Source organism: Medicago truncatula, chromosome 3, assembly GCF_003473485.1.
Source record: "Medicago truncatula cultivar Jemalong A17 chromosome 3, MtrunA17r5.0-ANR, whole genome shotgun sequence".
NCBI lineage: Eukaryota > Viridiplantae > Streptophyta > Magnoliopsida > Fabales > Fabaceae > Medicago > Medicago truncatula.
Window position 1 is genome coordinate 33,222,480 of NC_053044.1, and position 8,349 is coordinate 33,230,828.

Sequence of the window (8,349 nt, forward strand, 5' to 3'; positions counted from 1 at the left end):
ATTTATAACTTTATATTATATATGGTTGTTTCTATTGTAACGGATAACTATGTTTTGTGTTTTATCATGTGTTTTTATAAATTATTTTTCATTATATTTATGAAAGTTTCTTTAGTAAGGCATTGGTAAACATAATATAGTAAATATGACTCATGCATCACACGGGTTGAAAATAGTGTTCCATAAATCGAGTGTTAACTCGTAAATTCGTTTGTATTTACGTTTTTAGGTGTCAAAAATGTATTAATTCGGAGATAAATTTGGTTTTTGTGAAATCAGAATGTATGACGAGTTTGACCGAGTTAACACGTGTTAAACTTGGTAAACTCGTGTAAACTTGAATAAATTGACCGAGTTTACGTTTAAAAAAACAATTTTTTTGGGCCATTTTTTTGGGTCAATTTTCTTTCAAAACCCAATTCTTTTTTCAAGGTCAAGGTACTTAAATTAATTTTGAATTGAGTTCAAGCCATGTATTTGGTTTTAATATTGAAAACCATTTATCACCTGGAGAAGAAAACACCGATGATAATGATATTGTGGAACTTTAGAAGGATTGAACTTTTGAAAAAATTAACTTGTTTATTTTTTGGATAGGTTTATTAACTTTTGAAATTTGGTTTTTCGGATGGTTTAAAGTCTTATGAAACTTCTGATTTTGCAAATTAATTTTGTATTTTGATTATAAGTAAAAACAATTTTTTTTTACTAAAGCGGCACTTATTTTAAAACAAACGGATGGAGTATTAAACTTTACTTACCTTCTTTCTACCTTCTGATCGAATTCTAACTTACTACAGCCACGTTCCCTTGAATACCGAAGGGTTAAAAATAACCGAGTTTTGAAAAAGCATGGTAACTTTTGGCTTCAATGAAGAGAAAATATATAATGTATGTAAGCATTCGTTATAGTTATATTTTTTATGTTAAAGAGAGACAAATGTGCTTCCACACATGAAGTAACTTTTGTTTTTACGAGAAGCCGTCCACCGTTGGCTTTTGGTATGTACTCTCCTTCTACCAAAAAAAAATATACAAGTGTATGATGTACTCTCTCAAATTATGTAACATATTTATTAGTATTTTTTCTGTCTCAAATTATAATATATATTTTTTGCATTATACTAATACAACATTTATTTATTTTCATCAATATACATTTACTTATTTTATTTTAGTAATCTAACTATTTTACTAACTATGATTAATAAATGTTTTGGTAAATAAAACATATTTTACTGTTAAAATCAACGATAACTTAAGACAAATGAAGTAAAACCTAAGCTTGACGCATAATAATTGTTCAGAGATCAAACCTAGGACGTCCTCCTTAAAACTCTTTCAATTTCCCTAATTAGTTTACTAATCCAGCTACCTACTTAAAGGCATGTAATGACCTTTTGTTCAAACTAGAGTGCATACAAGCACGGGATGTCCGTTTTTATATTTCTTTATCCACTTCATTATTGCTTTGTGTAAACTATATAAAAATTTATTTAAAAATGTGAAATATACACATGATTTAATTTAAAAACATGGATTATAACTGACGTTTGAAAATTTTTGAGGGATCAAAGATTGATGAAATTTTTTATCGAGACTAAAAACTTGAAAATTTTATAAGGACAAAAAACATACTTAACTCTTTCCTTAATAACTGCGTAAAACTCAAAATACACCTAATTTGAGACGGATGGAATAAGACCCAAGTCTGACCCATAGTAATTATTTAGAGATTGAACCTAGGACATTCTCCGTAAAACTCTTTCAATGTCCCTTAGTTTACTAATCGAGTTATCTACTTAAAGACATTGCATATGAACATTTTAATTAAATAATTTGACGTATGTTTATGTTGACTACCGAATTATCAGACCAAACCAATGAAATTATTAAACTCAACTGTAAATGACCTTTGTTCATACTAGAGTGCAACAGGATGTCCATTTTTATATTGCTTTGTCCACTTCATTATTGCTCTAACATGTGTAAACTATAAACACTATATTTTGTTATTCTGGTTTTGATATCTCTATTAAATTATGAGATTAGGAATAAAATGCTTATGTGAATAAAAGGATACAGAGTCATGAATTCAACAATAGCAACCAAAATCATGTAGCCCAATGACTTCAACACACAAAATCATGATTTCCACCAAACTTCTCAAGTAACTTACAGAAATAATTGTCATACTGATTTATGTTCTTAAAGGCACAAGTTAAAGAAAAAAACGAAAAAAAAAATTATATTGAAAAGGAATAAGTTGCAACATAATTAATATATATAGTATCCAATAGAAGTTGTATGATAAAATTTAAACATGGATATTATACAGCAATGATCACATATTAATGATGAAGTAGTCTCATTATTGATTGAGTTTAACTTTAATCATCAGACATTAGTATCTTTAACCTGTCTTTTGAAGTGACTTTTGAAATTGCAACGTAGAGCTAAACATGCAAAAATACAGGACTTGGCAAAAAAAAATCCAACATTTTTAAGTGATTGTCCTTGGCTCTTATTAACAGTCATTGCAAATGAGACAACCAAAGGAAATTGTCTTCGTTGAAACTTGAAAGGAATTTTAACGTCAGACGGTGAAAGAGATATAATCCTAATTTTTTTCTATCAATATTCCTCAAAAGCATCACTGGCACTCCAACCTTTAATTTGATCTTCTGATTTGGAAGCACTGAAGCATTAACAAGCTTCAACTCAACCGTTTATCATGTCAATATTTTAGGCCTTTTAGTGTTTTGGGCCTTTTAGTGAATTTTGCCCCATATATATATATATATATATATATATATATATATATATATATCCCATATAAACCAACAATTTCTATATACACCTTCCAACCTAAAATTCTTTTGTGCCCCCCACCGGCATGGGCCCTAGGCCGTCGCACCCCCGACCTTTGCCTAGGGCCGGCCCTCCAGGATCTCTCTTCTTCTTTCTTTTCTTTCACCCGTCTAAATCCATCCATTCCGAATGAAAACCATAGGAGATAGGTTAGCACTTATGGACCGTCAGATATGTTGGATTGAGATTTTGCGGCCAAAATCGATCACAAGTGCCACGATCACACAACCGATGATTGTATCCATCTCAAGGACAATTCACCAAGAATGCGTCGTGTTATCACGATTTCGGGGTATCAAGTCATTAATTAGGCTTGAACCTTTCAATCTTTGATATTCTCTATTTTTTCTTGGGAAGGGCAAAATTGAGAAAACCCTTAAAAATTCTAAGTTCGGGGGTCGTTTTCGTTACGGGAAGGTGTTACGCACCCGCAACGACTATAGTACTCTATAGGAACCGTTTTCCTAATTTTATGTCACGCTTTATTTTTAATGCTATTTATTAAAAAAGGAAGTTGTTTATGTTAAGAATGGGGGGAGGAGTGTTTGGATTTTATTTTATTGGACTTGGAGAGGTTTTGACCTCTTGCCTACATACCCTTTTAAGGGATCAAAATTCCATGTAGTTCTCTTTCAAAAATGTTTTTGTGTGTTTGATTGATTTTAGTTTTTTTGGAAAATGGTTTTGAAGAAGAGAAAGAGGCCGTAAAGGCATGAGAGAAAAAATGGTGAATAGTTGGTTCAATTATTATTAAAAAAGGTCTAAGTTGGAATTAGAGTTCATTTGAGTTTGATTAAGAAAATAAAGGGAAAATTCAATGGAGTTTTGACTCCAAGGTTTATTTGGAAGAAAAAAAAAATTCAAGTGATGGAATTTACCTATTTTTAGAAAATTGATATTTTTCTAAGTATCGCGTTTCCTAAGCATACATCTAAAGCGGTAAATCAACATACAACGTGTGTGCGTGTCGGTGCTTGTGTCGATGTACATCATTTGAGTCCATTGTCCGTTACATTGGTCCTAGTTTACATTCTATGGTCTTGCAAGAAATTAAAAAGAGAAATTGAAACTACCTAAAATATTACATGCCATTTTAACATAGAAATTAAAAGGTAAAAATGCCTAAACTATGAGAAATTGAGATGAAAAAGGGAAGATGCTCATGAGATGGATGAAACATGAAATGAAATGGTTAGTAATATAAGGCATAAAATGGTAAGAAAAAGTAAACAAAGAATTACAAGGCGAAACGGTAAAAATGACAACAATAACCAAAACATGAAAAGAAATACAATACTTGCGACACAAGAAACTAACAAATCACATCAAAAACAGTAAAGTAATTACATAAACAGTAGCATATTCAACACAAAATTGCATATCAATCGTCCATGTCATATATCAAAATATTATGAACAAAAATGTGGTAAAAATAGCACAAAATTCCACTAAAAAGGAAAAAAACTATAAAAAAAATACACATATATTTCTATCAATTTTTGACATGTAAAAACATCACAAAAGTATTAAAAATAAATCAAGAAACATATAGGAATTTTTAGGAATTTTTTGCAAGAAAATTGGACAAGCAGGAGGTTCAGATAGCAAGACAGTAAGGTGCAAATAGCAAGAAATTGACAAGAAACAAAGGATCTGCGCAGAAGGAGGCCCAAGCCCAGAACCTAAAAGATCCGGATGCACAGGAACCACAGGATTGATCCAGGAGATCAAACCCTAGATCCAACGGCCAGGAATGAAGGGAATTGGACCGGTCCTGGACCGGTCCGGTTCACTGGCCTATAAAAGGAGGCGCGCCGGTTTTATTTCATTCTTCTATGTTCTTTCTCTCTCTTCTCCTCCCTCGCCGGTTTCTGGAAAATAGAAGATGAACTTCATCTTCTCCGGTGAACCTTGCTTCTCCGGCGTGGTGGCCAGCCGCCCAAGGGTGGCGGCGCCGCCGCCGGAGTTGAGCAAGTTTCTCCGATTTCAATTTTTTTTACATATTTGGATATCCTTTTTTGTTTTAAACACGAATCTGAACTTATTTTTTGCATGCAAGGCTTGAATCAACGTAGATCTAAAAAACTCCTTTACGGTTTTGAAAGTATTTTTTAGGTTTTCAATTTTTCGAATGAAACTCTTTGAAACTTTAAAGATCTACATTGATTCGTTCTTGTTATGGTTCTTAAGCGAGAAAGAGGAAGTTTGCGTGTTTACCTGTGGTTTCAATTGGAGATTTTGAGCGAAGATCTTCGGAAACACTTGAACTTGATTCTGTTTGTTGATTTTTGGATTTGAATCCGAAAATAAATCGGTTCTTCTTCTTCTTCGCTGGTTCAATCTTCTTCGTCTTCTTTCTCTTCTTCTTCTCACTGATACCTTCGTGATCGGTGCTTGAGTTTGCCAATGACGAATTCGCACCTTGAATTGCAAAGGAAACCGATTCGATGATGAAGATTCAGTGATGAATCTCTGAGAATTGCGAAAGATTCACTGAATTTGGTATTGAATTGTGGTTCTGGAAATTTAGGGTTTGAGTTTTGTTCTTCACGTTCTTGGTGATTTTCTGAGTTTTTGATCTAACTGAGTGGAGAGAGAGAATGGTGATTCTGTTTGTTGAGGTGGCGTGTGATGTGTGGATCTGTGTGGCACTGTGCACCTTTTATAGGCTGCCATGTGTGATTCTGGATCAATGAGATGATGACACCTGTTTTGGAACTTAGGGACCTTTCTGCAAAATAAGAAAATTGAAGGACTGGACTGCAATTAAGAAAAAGGACCGAAAAATGCAATTTTAAAAAGTATTGGACTAAAATGCAATTTTAGAAACTGTTTCAGGGACTAAAATGCAATAAAAAATAAAATTGGACTAAAATTGGTAAATTGAACAAAACGTAAAGTGAAACCACAAATAAAATCAACAAAAAGGACTAAAATGAACCAATTACAAAAATGAGGTATTTTAAAATACCTCTCTGCCGAAATTTTGACAGGAAAAGACCAAAATGCCCCTAGGGACTAAACTGACTCAGATGCAATTTTTGAAATGGTTTTAAACAGATATTCAACAGTGATTTGTACAGACAAGTTAAAAAGACTCAAAGACAGACACAAGGACTAAAATGGGCTCCAATGCAGGAAATGACCAAAATACCCTTTTGTATGATTTTTTTGCAAATGTTTTGAAATAAAATGCAAGAAAAGTAATGCAATGATTCAGAGAGTTTTCAAATGACTTGTAATGCAAGAAAGACACTTTGGATAGTTTTATGCAAGAAAATCATGATTGAACATACTTCGAGACAGGGACAGTAAAAATATGCAGATGAAAAGAGAGTAAAGATTCAGAGTAAAACAACAGTAAATTGACAAATATCAGTGTTGAAAAAGAAATTTGAATGAGTATTTTTAGGTCTAAAATCAGGGTATAACACGTCGCCTGATTGAAAAACCAACGAAGCTGTCGTCAAAGGTGGCAACAGGGACGGGTTTAGACATTTAATATCAGTGTGGCAAAAATAAAACTATGAAGCAAATTATATTAATATATATATATATATATATACACACACACACACACACACACACACACACACACACACACTAAAAAGATGAAATTTTGACATCTAAAACGCTTCAGCAAATTGGTTTAAACATGCTCATTTCATCTGAATGGTTAAAGGTCTGATTCCCAGTAACTCACATTTTGTGATTAACTATTTTATGTTAATATTTAAAATAAAAAAAAACATTAAAACGGGTTGCCCACTGGGTGTTGAATCGCATACAAACCATTCATCTACGCAAGCTCAAACCGCTGGGCCATCTGAACAATCATGCCATAGTAGCAACATATATTATATATAATGAATAGTTTAGGTTTATTAAATGAAAAAAAAAAAATGGGAAATAATTTGGTGTGGCACTTGCCACACCATGCTTCAATGTGGATCCTCCCATGGGTGGCAACCACAATAAAATCCTTGAAGTTGCGATGGAAGTTGACCATTTTGAGGATTTCCCTTATTTTCTAGATAACATTTAGGTAACTACTTACTCCTGCACTTCGGAACAAACCATGTCTGCTAATGTGATCACAGGAGAGAAATAAGCAATGCTATGATAGGCACAATCAAAAGAGAGTTTGAAGAGTTGGTGAATGTCAACAAACTGGTTGTTCCTTCGGTCAGAGATGTTGGAAGACCTCCGTTGCGTTCTATACTGACGTCACTTTGGTGATTCAAATAATTTTGACTACACTTGAAAACCTATTCATTTTTTCTTTCCTTTTCTTTTTATTCTTTTTATTTTTTATTATTTCTATTTTTTCTTTCTTTCTTTCTTTCTTGTCAATTTAGTTTTTTTAGCATCACCATTACACTTGATTTGCATGACACAGTCAATCCCTTTCTCCCCAACTCGCTTAAAACTATAATTTTTGAAACAATGGCCACCTATCCTAAGACAAAGGAACTTAAATTTGATAAATTTGACGGTTTATCGTTTTAAGATTTTCAAAAAGAACAAGAATTTGCAATTGGTAAGAAAAAAAATGCTTTGACGGTTTATATAAATTTTCGCCTAGAAAATGTTTTGAAAAAGAACAAGATACAATATTATTTGAGCTTTATTTATACATCTGCTATCGTAAAAGCTAAAAATGTTAGAATCAATTTTAATGTCTATAACCCCTCCTTGAACAACATTTCTCTGGATATATTTAACTCTTGAATTTGCGATGTGTCGTAGTAGACAAAAAATTCAAACTTTTGTCTGAGTTGTCCCACATGCTCGTATGAATGTAATATAAGTGTCGGGCATCCGTCCAAGGAGAGTCGAAGTAAAAAGAAAACAATTTTTTTAGGACACATGTCTGAATTGCCCACCTGGCATGTGTTGTACAAGTGCCATAAAGGGGTAGGAATAGGTTAGGCCGAGCTAGGCTTCGCAAGGCCTGCCAAATTTTTTGAAGGTCTAAGTCTGGCCTACGGCCTATCATAGACTTACTTTTTATGCTTGAGTCTGACCTTTTGAAAGTCTGATACGGTCTGCAAGCATGTTTAAAGACCTATTTCATATGAACATCTTTAAATAAGCAATGCGATCTAAGTTTAAATAGACTAGCGAACTAATATTGCACATGTTATGACAACTGAAATTAGTAACTTGTCTTAATGATGTGTTTCGTCCTTGCAATTAGGCGTCATTTAAAAATTAGTCCATGTAGTCACTAATCCTGACAATTTATCCTTGCATTGTTTAATCATTTAAAATTTCGTCCTTTGACCAACTTAATCACTGCCACGTCATCAAATTAGCAAAATGGCATGGGAATGGAGAAAAATACCCTTGTCATCCATTCGTGAAATGACATTTTTATCCCTGTCTTCATCTTCTTCTCATAATAAAGACGAGGGTATTTTTGTCCATTTCCATGCCATTTTGCTAATTTATGACTTGGTAGTGATTAAGTTGGTC